Source organism: Schistocerca gregaria, chromosome 8, assembly GCF_023897955.1.
Source record: "Schistocerca gregaria isolate iqSchGreg1 chromosome 8, iqSchGreg1.2, whole genome shotgun sequence".
Lineage (NCBI taxonomy): Eukaryota > Metazoa > Arthropoda > Insecta > Orthoptera > Acrididae > Schistocerca > Schistocerca gregaria.
This window is the reverse complement of record NC_064927.1, coordinates 117,440,297-117,455,410: the sequence shown is the minus strand read 5'-3', so window position 1 is coordinate 117,455,410 and position 15,114 is coordinate 117,440,297. Positions and strand designations below refer to the sequence as shown.

The 15,114-nt window shown below is 44.4% G+C and overlaps 1 protein-coding gene and 1 non-coding gene across 2 annotated transcripts in view; both read right to left on the bottom strand.

The window, feature by feature from the left end:
- Window positions 1–15,114, bottom strand: part of LOC126284232 (tetratricopeptide repeat protein 28) — a 778,784-nt gene that overhangs the window by 264,251 nt on the left and 499,419 nt on the right. The gene's annotated exons all lie outside the window — the stretch shown is intronic.
- LOC126285660 (U6 spliceosomal RNA) lies at window positions 10,444–10,548 on the bottom strand. The gene has a single exon (XR_007551671.1). It is a non-coding gene; the product is annotated as a U6 spliceosomal RNA (small nuclear RNA).

The following is a 15,114-nucleotide window of genomic DNA, read 5'->3' as shown; positions in this document are numbered from 1 at the left end:
CCAACAATTTGTAGATATATGCTCCGTGACGCAAAAGGCAGATGCCGGACTTCATTTCACTGGCAAGATACTCGGATAATGCAGTGAGACTACAGTGGGACCGTTTACAAGTCAGTTGCGTGTCCCTTCTTGCACTACTGCTCAATGGTCTGTGACTCACAATAAATGAGAGTACTGTGGTATGTTGTTGTTTGTCTGTTTTGTTTTAGGGTGCAAAAACAACTAAGGGCATACGCGTCCATGTCAGAACCGTAGAATACGAAGACGAAACATGAGTTAAAAGCAACTACACGTTAAGCCCAATCTACGGAAGGAAAGACAACTAAAGACAGAGACTATCTCTTGGAAAAAGGTCCATAAAAAACACCACAGAGAGATCGGAGACCCTGAACTAAAAATTAAATGTATTTCACCATATTTCTACGATGGATAAAAAGTAAAACGCCGCCGGTAACTTAGACGGCGAACATAAATTACAAATGGGTCAAATGGCTCTAAGCACTTTGGGACTTGACATCTGAGGTCATCAGTCCCCTAGGCTTAAACCTAACTAACCTAAGGACATCACACACATCCATGCCCGAGGCAGGGTTCGAACCTAAGACCGTAGCAGCCGCGCGCCTAGAACCGCAGGACACAAATTACAACGTAAGCGGTTAAAAAAATGGCGTTCCGCCAGGAAAAGGCTGATGACAGTGAGCACAAAGTAGTGAGGAATCATCACTTAACAAATAGCAATGGCTAAAACGATAGTGCCCAATACGCAACCTCTCGCGGCGAGAAGGCCGAGAGTAGGTCGGCTAATCCACAGCTTGCAGTCCCGGAGCTTGTTCCCATTAAGGGAAGGCCAGTGACATCACCTGCTAACAGAATGGAAGAATGGAAGAAGTATCACGAGAGAGGCCAGAGACACATTCGCAAGCAACACGCCGACAACGTCCTCTCGACTGCAGGTATTTTGGCAGCCGCTGTGACCGGAGGGCCTCAGGTACTCAGGCACTAACTCAGTGACTATTCTATTTTGGTGTCTGTTATTCATTCACAGAGAGGGCTTAGCTTATGACAGTACGTAGCGGAGCCAGATTACAGTAACGGCGAGAGTACCGATCTAACATTCATGGTGGTGTCTGTTCTACATCGTGTCTCCCTACAATTTTCGCGCAACGATGCTCTGAGCGTGTTTTTTAGGGAATTGACTAGTTTGAACCAGGGACCTGTTGCTGGTAAGGAGACGCCAGACCACACATGACATGTAGAATTCAGAAGAGTTCAGTGAGACTAGCGATGATATAACCAAATACTTAATGATCTCAGCGTCAGATCCACACAACTGCCTGTAAAAGAATCTTAATACTAACTAAATTTAGTGGAAGGGGTTCAATGCTTTCCTATTTTTAGTTAGCTGGTAAAATAACGTCGAAAAAGCAGATAAGTTTACCATTGGAAATTTTATTCTACTCACAAAACATTGTTTATAAATTGCACTATTGATAAAAGCAAGTGTTTTAATACAGGATGGTAAAAACCAACTGCGTTCAACAAACATGTGAACAAATATTCCCTGCGTGGTTTTCCAAGTTCTACAATGGATAGAAGGATGACCTATGCCATATCACATATATAATCTAGGTTTAAATTAAGGTTCACAAAAGAGAAAACTATCAAAATGGTCTACAGTGACCCTCAATTATCTTTAATTACTTATCTAACTTGTAAATTACAGTGGCTGATGTGGCTTCTCAATAACTATATAACAGAAAAATCATCGCGTTTGAGATTTTTACTTCGAGTGGCAAATGGGAACACCGGGAGCTTTAATTGACGATCGACACTAGTATTACGCAAAAAATGGGGTGTAACTGATGAGACTTCTGCAGTTCTGAGTGAAACTTTATGCGCTGTTATGCGGCATCGCGTGAGTTCATTACCTTGTTGGTGTTCGTCAGGGGGGCGAGGGCCGGCGCAGCAGCCATCCAGATCGCTGTTTCGGAACTAACTCTCCCCTAACTTCTCCTAACTACAATTTACCGAAGTTGGTTTAAAAAAACTATCTGGCTGTGTTTTCATCTGACCAATCAGGGTCTCAATGTTAACCTTAAGCTCCGCCTACAAAAATTCTGTCTATCCAATGAGAAACGTTATACATTTCGTGGTGGGGCAATGTTTTTAAAGTTTGCAACGTAACAGAGACGCGAAAAAGTCTCACGCTAAAGCTTGCAGCTGGTGTGGTCCTTTTAGCGTTATCGCAAGATCTATACTGTTCTTCTGGAGGCCTCTAGCTTTTAACATGGGCTGGGGGGTGGTCCTTGTAACAAAAACGCGAAAAAATCTCACGCTAAAACTTGCAGCTGGCGTTGTCCTAGTGGTTAACTGGCGACGTGGGTATCCAGTCCGTCCCTTACCGTAGGGCATTCTAGCTTAACACGGTTCTGCTCTCGGCTTCTGTTCTCGTTTCTCCCCTCGGCACTGCGTCTGTCTCACGGTGGGAAGGTATGACATACATTTAGGCATTCTTGTGTTAGTCTGTGGTATTCCATTTGCTCACTCGTTACGCGTATTACTTTGGTTAATTTAATGTCACGATTTATTCGGAGCTTTGTGACATACTACTGGATTTGCTTATCATGTCAGGGTTTTCATGGAAGGTGTTTGATTTGCCTGACACCTTACACCGACATTGTCTGCAACAGGAATGTGACAGAAGGGCTTGTACCACAACACATGTACTCTATTGAAGATAAGTAGCTTCCTGTTCATGTAAATAAAGAACCCTGTTAACCCATGCAAGCAGTTGTGTTGTAGAAAGAGGATACTGCCCACCTGTAACATCCTTGCTTCTTGAGGTACAAGAATACAGTGGTGATAAGGATACTACACCTCCTATGAAAAGAAAGGTTGTACCACCGCAGTCCAGGCCGTCTTCAGATACGTTTTCAGCCGAGAACCTCACTGACTGGAATAAAATTGTACTCAGTCATGAATCTCCTTTCGAATTGAGTTCCAATGCCCAGCGAAGATGCCTCTGGAGACGCCCCAGACAGTGGTTGGGTACCAATCTGTCTGACGGCCGCCATGCGGCTGTACGATTAGAAATGATGGTCTGGGATGCAATCTCTTTTCATAGCAGGACCCTCTGGTTGCATCCGTGCCACTCTTGTAGAACAGTGGTACGTCGGCCATATTCTATTCCCCATTTTGTTGTCGTTCATGGTAACCCATCCTGGACTTACATTTCAGCACCCGGCGACAGTTTCCGCTACTCGTCTTCGTACTTGTCAAACCCTACCATAGTCAGCAAAGTCACCAGATCTCTCTCCAGTTGAGAAAAAAATGGTTCAAATGGCTCTGAGCGCTATGGGACTTGACATCTGAGGTCATCAGTCCCCTAGAACTTAGAACTACTTAAACCGAACTAACCTAAGGACATCACACACATCCATGCCCGAGGCAGGATTCTAAGCTGCGACTAGCGGTCGTGCGGTTCCAGGCTGTAGCCCCTATAACCGCTCGGCCACTCCGGCCGGCTCCAGTTGAGAACGTTTGGAGCATTATGGACAGGGCCCTCCAACCCGCTCGGGAGTTTGACGATCTAACGCACCGATTGGACAGAATTTGGCACAATATCCCTCAGAAGAACATCCAAAAACCCTATCTATCAGTTGCAAGCCGTGTAATTGGTTACATGAGCGCCAGTGGTGGACCAACGCACTATTGACTTGCTCGATTTGTGGAGCCCTTTCTTTCGAATAAATCATCCAATTTTTGTGAAACTGTAATCATTTGTTTGGCTGTTGATGTACATCACATCAAACGATTTCCGTCCCATTCAGATAATTCCTCCGTGGCGTGTGTCTTCTTTTGAGTGTATTCCAAAGCTAGAAACGGTGAATGAGATGTGCTCGTTGTCACCTCCGGCAGAGTACAGCGTTACCGTACTAGTACCGAACAAAGTCGTATTGCGGTTAAAATCCCCGTCTAGCCAACCTGATTTAAGTTTTCCCTTGTTTCACTAAATCGCTTAAACTAAGTTCCGGGATTGTAACTTAAATTTCCTTCCCCATGTTTCCCCGACCGAGGTTGTCAACGCTACGTTACGTAGACTCCCACCGCTGGCTTCCTTTAAAACAGCCAGCAACAGGAAATCGACGATCCGACGTTATTTTGACAGCCTTTAAACTACCAGTGACGACAACTATACCTGCTGGCCGGTCACTGGAAGATGTCCGGCACTCTGTTAGTTCGCAGTGAGTGTCTAACAAAAGGCCGCCCGAACGGAGGCATGAAATTTCCTCGAGAGCGCAAAGTCGCGAGGCAGCGGGTGTAGGCTGGTGACACAGGGGCCCCCGGCGGTCGTGTGATTAGCGAGCCTGCCGCAATCAGACACGCAGTCGCGGAAATAAATATCCGCGAGACGAGAATAGTGTGCACTCCGTGCAATCATTATAGTCACGGTCTAACGCCAGTACCTACTCTCTACGACCAATTGCAGCAGCAAGTAAATACACACAGTTCGCCAGAGGCGCGAGAAGACACTGCTAATAATCCTGCCGTAATCGGCAGGTTCCTAGTTCTCCCTTATTAGAGTATTTAACCAGTTTTCCAGTAATTCCCACTCCTCCAACTTTTTTCTTTTTTCGCCTTTGACTGGTCTCAAGGACTCAACCATCACTTCTTACCCTCCGCTAGAATTTTTTTCTCTCTTCCGTACCCACACCACACTCGAGATTTCCTTTACATAGTCCTCGCGCAGCACTGCAATTTTTTTCCTCCGCTTCTGTTTGAAATATTTCTTCAGAAAATGTACATTTTCTCTTATTAATATTAAGAAGAGGACCAAGCTCTTGTGCCTACGCGCACCACCTTTCCTTAATTAAGTAAGTATAAATCTTGTTTAAGTCGATACTGTAAAACGCAAACATCGTATGAAAGATACCAACAATCTTTAGTCCAAGTCCGAACTCTCAGACGATCAATAACAAGCGATATTCGTTTGCTAAAACTGTTATGCTAATTGTTCTGTTTCATGAGCGCTGGCTCATTTCTGCCTGGTCTCCCGTCTCCAGCGCTGCAGACATGACATACTCTGTAAGTAGCTGTCGTGTATGTATTTCTCCGCCACCATTCGGTAATATTAAACTTGACTATGTAATTTAATCTTACTATTTATAGAATGATTTCCTTTCCTCGGTCTTTGACATGTCACTGTTTTCAGAATGTTCAGTGGCTGCAACAACGATAATGGCAACGACCTTTTTTACTTAATTAGCTTTTGCCATGCCCATTCAGCCACATAAATAGCGTAATGTCAATTATTACGATACGAACGTGAGGAACACACAACACCCAGTCCTCGAGCCCCTTCGCTTAGCAATCTACTGTCCTTTCAGGTTTACTTTTTCGTAATACAGTTATGTAACAACTTTAAATTCAGTATCATATTGCATTTTAATATCTATTTTTATTCATTAACTTCAATTTCCACATGATCAGTTTAAGACGAATGACAAGGGTGGCGTTAAAAAATTGTATTTCATGCCTGATGGTATTCTGTAAAATCTGGAAAACAATTTCCGACTACACTCTTCTTCCAGAACAAGTCCTGAAGACAATAATTTTGCCACTTCCAGCTCTCTCCATTGAGCGTGTTGTAAAACTACATAGTTTTTACAAAAAGTAAAATTGAAGACTTCGTTCATAGTTGTAGTTCAGCAGCTGCGGTGTTTTTGTGAATAAACATAAAAAGTCAGTCGTCAGCTGCACAAGAATACCTTTATATGGTTCACTTTACTGGTTTCGAGGTCCCCTAAAATAGGCACAAATTATTGATAAGCCAACATCAAAATAAGAATCGGACGGCAGTGTCCTACAAAGAATTCACAAAGAACTACGTATAAAACACGCATGTTGAAATCAAATGTACAAAGTTTGAACAGCAGAGGTAAAACATGTTTGTTAAAACAGATGTAAAACAGTTAAGCTTAAGAGCTACAACATAACTTTCGTACAGAGTCAAAAACACAGACTGACATCTCTAAAAATATGTGATACGAGCGATGAGTGACAAACAAATACCTGTCAAATTCCACATCTTACATAGTATGTGCGAGAATAGTCAACCATCAGACTGATGACACGAAGGGTATTAATCACGCCTATATACAAAGTGCGAGCGCTAATGTACATAGAAACTGTAATAAATGCTGCGACAATCGAAGCGCAAGTACATGTTAAACGTTATGAAACCGCATAACATGATTAGCAAAAGACAATAAACCATGGACCAAGTGGTAAGCAAACAGACATATAAAAAATAACATTACTGTGTTAAGGGATAAACGAAGGAAGGTAAACTGTTCAAATATTACTATCATTTATTGGCGGTGCCATGGGCCACTGCAACAGCGGCGATGCGTTGAACTGTTCAGTATCCTGGACGCACGTTAGCAGGAAAGAAAAGTAAGCGGCCTGCAGTCTGGCTTCGATAGCAGGAAGTTTTGACATCCATAGGAAATCTACCATGACGGGTAACACCTCTGTGCTTCTGACTGTCCACCCGTTTAGGCAAAAAATGTCTTTTTTATGCTATGATTGACCGCATATTTGAAGTTCCTATGCTATTCAAAAATGGCTCTGAGCACTATGGGACTCAACTTCTGAGGTCATTAGTACCATAGATCTTAGAACTAGTTAAACCTAACTAACATAAGGACATCAATCACACACATCCATGCCTGAGGCAGGATTCGAACCTGCGACTGTAGCGGTCTCGTGGTTCCAGACCGCTCCTGTGCTATTGCCACAGAGCTTAACAACCTTAAGTGCATTGCTGTCAACAGCGGCTGTCCGGATAATCTTGTGCAAAAACTATTAGAGGCTAAACCTAGTAAGCACACTAGTTCTTAATCCCTTAACAGGTTGCAAAGGCATTCGTTCTTTCTTTCTTTCTTTCTTTCTTTCTTTCTTCTCGGGGCCTTTGTCCCGCTCAAACGCGTGGTCGGCTTTGGTATTACGGATTTGGCAGTGTTAGTTGCAGAGGGTGTCCGGATGCCCTTCCTGCCGCCACCCTGAACCCCCTGGGACTGAAGTAGTGTACCCCAGCTGTCTGCGTCTAGTGTAAGTCATGAAATAGTGCGAACGTTTTGCAAATGTCTGTGAGTCGTGTAACTGAGTTGGAACTTGGAGACCAGGCCGGTATTCACCTAGCGGGATGTGGAAAACCGCCTAAAAACCACATCCAGGCTGGCTGGCACTCCGGCTGGCGCGCCTACCCGAGTCCAGGGAGCAGCGCATTAGCGCTCTCGGCTACCCTGGCGGCTAGATTGCAACGCCATGTCGGGCCGAAATTCGGAAACTTCTCTCTGCCTCTGCATACACTCCGTTACAAACTGATCTGTCCGTACCCATCACCCGAACAGGTGACAATCTTCCGCTAGTCAGCACTTCTTTCCTTCAGTCCCAAATGCAAAAACGAAATTCAGGTTGCCGTATGGCAACTGTGACTTATCTCAGAGGTTCATTTCGGCGTACACCTCTGTGAAGTGTGCAAGCTTTGTCTCAAGTGAACGCAGCATATTGCCTTCTACAATGCCCTGTATTTTTACTGAAAACTAGAGAAGTTCGAAGTTCCCATGGCTGCAACAGAACTACGCGGATGCAGATATATAGTACTCATTATACCGCACAGCATAATTGCAGTTAGTTAGCAGGAACACCATTTCTCTACTCTGGAAAGACACGGGACGTAAAGCTGGCAGGAACAAATTTTAGGGCCGTAGTATATAGCGCCCTGTAGACGGCGAGAAATGAACCTTGCCTGTTCCGCAGTCACTCAGTGTTATAGCCAACTAAGGAGCACCTACTGCAGCGAAAGGTGTCATTTTATGAACGGTTGCGCCTAGCTTTCGCGGCCCTTAGCACAAGTAAAGCGACACACAACACCGCGTATGCGATAATTAGACGAGGAAACTTGATTTACGGTTTGCTTGTACAGGGTTTTCTCTCTCAGCTAATCTTCGAGAGTATTGTAATTACTCTGTGGTTGCCTCTCTCCGTATGGATAGAGCTATTCCCGCGCGGTATTTTAATTACAGACGGACATGTGTTAGGGGGTGTTCGTGAGAACTATCTCGAAAGGTAATCATTACTTAAAAGAAATGCTCAGTTGCCAACGATTTCCGAGATAAAAAAAGACATCTGAAGCACACGTCGCTCACTAAGTCGAACACCTCAACGCGCACGCTATTTGCACAAAGAGGTGAGGGGGTTAGAAAGATGGGAACAATTTTCTGAGTGCATTTCACATTCTGCACTGTCATGTCACGGGTATTTACACATGCAAAGAAATTTTAAAATCTACTGGTTGAGAATATCAACGACTGTTTCATGAACGAGGAATATGCTTTGAAAGTTTATTTAAAAAAAAAAAAAATCAGATGCTTAGTCACCGCGGAAACGATGTCCTCTTCCCAGTAACAGGGTTGTATCGGAAAAATAGGACCAGAAAAACGTTAATTTTGTTGTTGTTGTTGGTGGTAGTGGTGGTAGTGGTGTTCTGCCGTCAGCAGTCCGAAGTCTGGCTCGATGCACCATTTGAACTTGCTTACTGGATTCGGCACTCCCACACTTCCGGTTAATCATCAAAATGGTTCAAGTGGCTCTGAGCACTATGGGACTTAACTTCTGGGGTCATCAGTCCCCTAGAACTTAGAACCACTTAAACCTAACTAACCAAAGGACATCACACACATCCATGCCCGAGGCAGGATTCGAACCTGCGGCCGTAGTGGTCGCGCGGTTCCAGACTGTAGCGCCTACAATTAAATCATCAAATCAGCTGTTTATTGAATGAACGTTTGATAAAAAGCGTAATTCCGACATTTTAAAACATATTACAATGAAATCCAGACCTTCAGCTGCTTACAGCCGTTGATAAATATAAACGGGACAGTTGAAAATGTGTGCCCCGACTGGGACTCGAAACCGGGATCTCCTGCTTACATGGCAGACACTCTATCCGTCCGAGCGACTGAGGATACAGAGGATAGTGCGACTGCAGGTACTTATCTCCGGCATGCTCCCCGTGAGACCCACATTCCCAACTTACTGTCCACTCACTACATGTGTAGTGTCCCTGCCCATGATACTCATTACTCGCGGCAGGCAATCTATCGATTCCCGTAAGAGTTCGGGCAATGTGAGTCCATCCGCATTGAAGAAGATCACTGGCCGGTAAGCCTTATCTATATGACGATTCATATATTTTAAAACATTTGTTAATGTTCATCATTTTTTAAATTTTTGTATCGCCACTTGTATCTTAAAATCGTTTGGCTGTAGAGCAGGATCTTAAACCGCGAAACCGACGTGCTATTCAAGTCCACACTCTGTGAAGAAATTGCAAAGATGAATAATTGCAGTTCAATAATTGGAGTGAAAGAAATAGGAAGGAAAGGGGCTGGGAAAGAGACAGAAAGGAAATAATCATTTCTAGTCGCACAGTGCATTGCGCAATGCAATGGTGAGAGTTGGAAGCTAATGCCGGACCAGGACTTGGTCCCAGATGCTCCGCTTCTCTGGAGCGGTTGTCTTAACCGCCTCTTGTTTCGATTTTTTCATTTTTTCTTTTTTGGTTTTTTTCCCCTATCGCCCAAAAGAAATTATTTGGCCGAAAAATTAAACTCTGTGTAAGTCGAAGAGCAGTTAAAAAAAAGTTTTGTTTGCTTGGTGGCAAAAATGATCATTGCATTTGTACCACCTCTTGTGCGGAAACGGAACAGTAAATTAAAAAAATATGCATCGCCCGGGAATCGAACCCAGGTCGCTCACCAATTTTATTCTTTATTTAATTTTTTTCTTTTTTATATAATTGAGGAGCACAGTTAGCGGCAGGCTGGAGGAGGCAAGACGAGGAAATAATCAACATGTACGAGGGAGCCATACGCCAAAAGTTATGACGATAATGTGAACGAAGAAGGCCATCTTGCCCTCTGGGATCACCTTATCGAAGCGGGCAGCGAGTTAGAGGCCGTTGTCATTTCAAGACCAGTCGGCGGAATGTCCGACGCTCTGCACACTGTCAGAGACTGTTAGCGAATGGGAATCGTGGAAACATCACTCCTGCAGTTCATCTTCTTCTCACACCCGCCACACACCAGCTGGGCGGTGGGTCCATGAATGAGGACCCAAATAGTTACGAAAAAGGTTGCGGTATTGCGTTCTGTTCGTTGAGATCATGAACTCGTCCATCATGTATAGCACTTCCTTTCACCATCGGGGTACATGTGTGTATCCCCATTACTTGTACCTAGTTGACCACATTCATCCGGGTGATCGGGAAATGGACGGCGTCGGGATGAAAGAGGTCCAAGGGCACAATCGAAGCAGTGGGCGGGGGGTAGGAGGAAAGCCAGTATCTGGCGGATCAGTTTGCAGCACTCGGGTTTAAAAAATGCTGAACGCTTCTCGATTTTACGTGTCAACCACGCGCGGAGATCACGCTAATTTTCTCTCTATGGTTCCAAGCCGAAGCGAGTACTTTTCTTTGATTGCAAGGTTGTTACCGCCTCGCTCATCCCGACACGTTCTCACGCAAATTCAAATTCCCAACTTATTGCTAGCTGCCCAATACTGTCGTACTTACTGATTTCTGACTTTCCTAGGAGTTCGGACGTTGGTTGTGCTTCCGCACTGGAACTTTTTCATCAAATAGCCGTCGCGCCTATCCAACAAAAGAGACGCCAGTCATGTCTATAACTCCTTCCGCTGTATCACATGTTATGATCCATTTACATTGCATTTCCGTAGAGAGCGCAGCGAGAGTGACTAATGTCATTTCCGCAGGCGTCGCGGGAGCAGTACGTACCATGCCGCGGTACATTCCTACATTCCTCACTTAGCACTGGTTCTCGAATCTCTGTAAGTAGTGTTTCGCGGAATAGTTTGCGACTGTCCTCAAGAATCTATCAGTATTAGCTTTTCTGCTTTCGTCTGGCGAGCTCCCGTGGGTCAAGCAAACATGCAAACCTTCGTTCTGCTATTCTTAGTTTACGTCCAATATTTCCAGATAGTCCTGTTCGACGATGTATCGCAAGTGTGCTGTCTGCTTTGTAGATTCATTCCACTTTACCATGTCCTACTAGTGAACTGATATACTGATGTTGGTACAAGGGAAACGTACAAGGAGATGCAAAAGTAATAGAAAAAGCGGAAATCTGTCGTTTAAAAACTTCTTCCCGGAGCCTGACCTATGTTTCAGAACAGTGCACAGAGGGAAATGTCAGTTTCATAATAGTGAAGAAATTTCTTCTTTATTCCTTTAATATTAGAAGATTTTTTTATCTCAATGAGGTTTCCTCGTCGGAGAGGACGCCGTATCTGATGTCCGATATCCCAGTCCTATTCAGGGATCATATGTCATCGTAAGTGCGCAGGCGCAGTAGTAACTGTTTCCTGGCACTTAAAAGTAGCTGTCTGACAACCGTTCAAACGAACCGAAACGCCCTGTTTCTTGGAATTGTAATAATACAATTGAGTTAATCGAGTCCGCAGATACCCTTGGGAACACCTTGACTCATATTAGGACGCGCACAGTTGTGTAACAGCGAATGGTTTTGCAGACCAAAAGGATATAGGTGACTGCATCTTTCGAATCTGTTGATTTCTATGTTGTGCGACCGTGGCACTGAGATGGATGTGACAGGATGTATGGTAAAGTACTGTAACTGCACAAAAAACTTAAGTCTACCATCTGCTTTACCTACGATTCAGCTTATGTGAACATTCCATTTCGAGTCCCGCAAGCAGTTACACAGAGGCATTGGTAAGTATTGACTGATTCCAACTCTGACTCATTGATACGTTCTCACGTTTTGCGAAATGGAAGTTCTGCTTCTCTGAGCGTGTTATGCAAGTTGCCAATGTTTGCAAGATCTGAATTCATATTTTGTGCGCCTATTTCAGATAGTATTTCGCTGTAGATAATTGCATCATCTGTAAGAAGCCTCAGGTTCCTACTATCAGAATAGTCTGCAAGGTCATCGATATACAGCGCGAACGGTACGAGCTCGCGACACCTTTTCCTAGCTCACGGTAATTCTGAACCTGTCGGTAATACTTCATACAAGATAACACGCTGCGTCCTCTGTGACAAGAAAACCTCATTCAATTCAAAAATCTTCTGATATGAACGGCATTTTTTTTCATTAGTGTAAAAATGCCATTTCCATCTCCGACTTACTCGTGGCAGAACTTTTACATGATACATTTCCGTTTTTCCTATTACTTTTGCATCTCCTTGTTCGTTCACCTTGGGCCAACATCAATATGCCATTAGTCGCACGTTGCTACAGCTGCGCAGCTTTATAATGAACAGAAGAGGAGAACACGTAATGTTACAGAGCCAAGCATATCGGAACGATTTACCTCGCTTTCGCTCCGCGTGTTTACAAAACTGCGTTAATCTATGAGAGAGGCTCCATTAAAACGTTAGACCGTGAAACTGCTGTCTCCTCCAGAGGGGTCGTTGACGTCTGCCTTTCCTGTTAGGAGCAAAGTTAAGACGTTCAGTATACGCTTCAGCACCGTCAAATAAACGTCCTGGATATAGCTTAATAACACGTTCCCGAGTCGAGACTGAGCGGGCAGTCGGCTCTTTTTTTACCAAAGACATCGCTTCTCCCTGTGCCATTTGTGGTGTACTATAACGCACTATGGATTCTTGCAAGTATTCTTTGTTTCATCGTAACGATACGCAAACTCGTTTCCATTAAAGGACCAGTGGAGCATAACTAAACTGCTCAAAAAGTGTTGTTACTCCTGAACATCTGCGGACAAGTGTCGGTGATTCAATGGGAGCAAATAATAAAACAATAATTTGGTGATCAGAACATAAAAAAAATAGTTAACTGAAATCAAACACACAAAAATAAGCGAAATGAAGGCAGTCTGTACAAAACTACAAATTTACCACATCATCTAAATAAAAATCTGTTTTGGATAATACTGTGCATCGTGCTGCAGCTCTCCAAATTTTTTAACGCGTTTGGCTCCTCCTGGCACCCCCCCCCCCCTTCCCTTCCCAGAAGGCGGTCGTCTGCTGGTTGCTGTGGAAGTCATGCAGTGTGTGAGGAGCGTCCTTGTAACGGCGCAAAGCAAGTGTCTAACTGCCCCAAGTTTGCTCAATCAAGTTTAATCTGCAGAGACCCCAGCCCTTTCGACTAATTTCTGCCTCTATCATCTTGAAAGACGAACCGTGTTAATTGTACGGCTGGACAATAGGTTAGAAAATACTGTTCCGACACTGCACAGTCCTCAGAACACCGTTGGCAACGAACAGAGGAGTCTGACATTCGTACGTGGTACCGAACCAAAACATGGCCCACCCACCTCCATAACAAACGAGTGCTGACCCGCGTTACGTCAACGCCAGCACGGGCTTCTGCATCTGCATATCTACTCTGCATTTCACACTTTAGTGCCTGGCAGAGGGGTCGTCGAAACTCTTTCAGACTGTTTCTATACTGGGTGAGTCAAAAAGGACTTTACAGTTTTGGAATGGTATAAAAATTTATTGAGATAACTTACAGAATTGGTAGATGTGTCATTTTGTCCGCAGCTAGTGGTCGTGCGGTACCATTTTCGCTTACCGCGCCCGGGTTCTCAGGTTCGATTCAAAGGGGGGGGGGGGGGGGGTGTCAGGGATTTTCTCTGCCTCGTGATGACTGGGTGTTGTGTGATGTCCTTAGGTTAGTTAGGTTTAAGTAGTTCTAAGTTCTAGGGGACTGATGACCATAGATGTTAAGTCCCATAGTGCTCAGAACCATTTGAACCATTTTGAAATCGGGCGTAACTTGTCAACAAACCGTCTCAACAAAGTTCTTGTGCCAAGAGTAAATTGCAGGTTCCTTAGCTAGCGTATTCGGTGTGAAATTTACGCCGAACAGTTGGTGCAGAGTTCGTTTCATAAAACCAAAACGCACAGTGAGCACGCTCCACACCGGGGAAAATAGTCATTTTAACTGTGCAGTACGCTCGCATTCCTGATGGCGGAATGGTGTATTGTTGCACTACGTGAATCACACTTGGGGTCGTTTGCTATAAAATGAAACATCTGTCAATTCCAGTAAGTCATCTCAATAAATTTTTATGTCGTTCTAAAGTTGTAAAGTCCTTTTTGAGTCACCGTGTACTTCCGAGCGACCTCTAATTTATCTTATTTCATTACAATGTTCTTTTCTCCCTATGTGCGTTGGCGCCAACAAAATATTTTTTCATTCATAGGAGAACATTAGGGGTTGAAATTCCGTGAAATGGTTTCGCCGTAATGAAAAACACGTTTGCTTTAATAAATGAAAGGCACCAGTCGTCGTGACTCATAGCCTCACACACCAGACCAGTTGCAGTGCACTTGTTGACTTGTCAACATGAGCTTAGACAAGAGGAGCAGGGTATTATTGGTGAAGCTCTATTATCAAATCAACAGGAATGCTGCAGCTGCACTTCGAGAATATCGGCGGCTGAAAGTATTACGGAGAGTGCGAAGCATGATGAAGAATTTCGAATCAACTCGATAACTGGGCGTCGCTGCAGGAAGACGCCGACGACCGGTTACACCACTGGTGGTTGATGAAATCGCTGTCGGTATGCGTACAATTCCCAATCGTCAGGCAATGTGCGTGTGTGTCACGACAGCTGAATATCCCGTGGTCCACTGTACGGAAGGTGCTTCGAACCATTCTCAAATGACATCTGTACAAGATCCATATCGGACAGCGACTTGCACCATATGACGCACGATGACGTCTTGACTTCGCTCTCCACTTTCTTGCAAGGGTTAAAGTTGACCATCCTATAGACAGACGAAGCTCATTTTTCTCTGAGGGTGAGGAAACACACAGAATGGCCGAGTGTGGGGATTAAACTGCAGTCGCTGTGCATCAACTTCCTCTGCATGGTGAAAGTGTCACCGTATGGTATGGCTTCACGGCTACGTCTATCATTAGCCCATTCTTTTTTGAACAGGTTGACGCTCAAGGACCAAAGACTTGCAATGTGACTGGCTAGCGTTACTGCTACATGCTTCCCCAGCATGACATACCCGTCCTAGAGGAGAGAGAC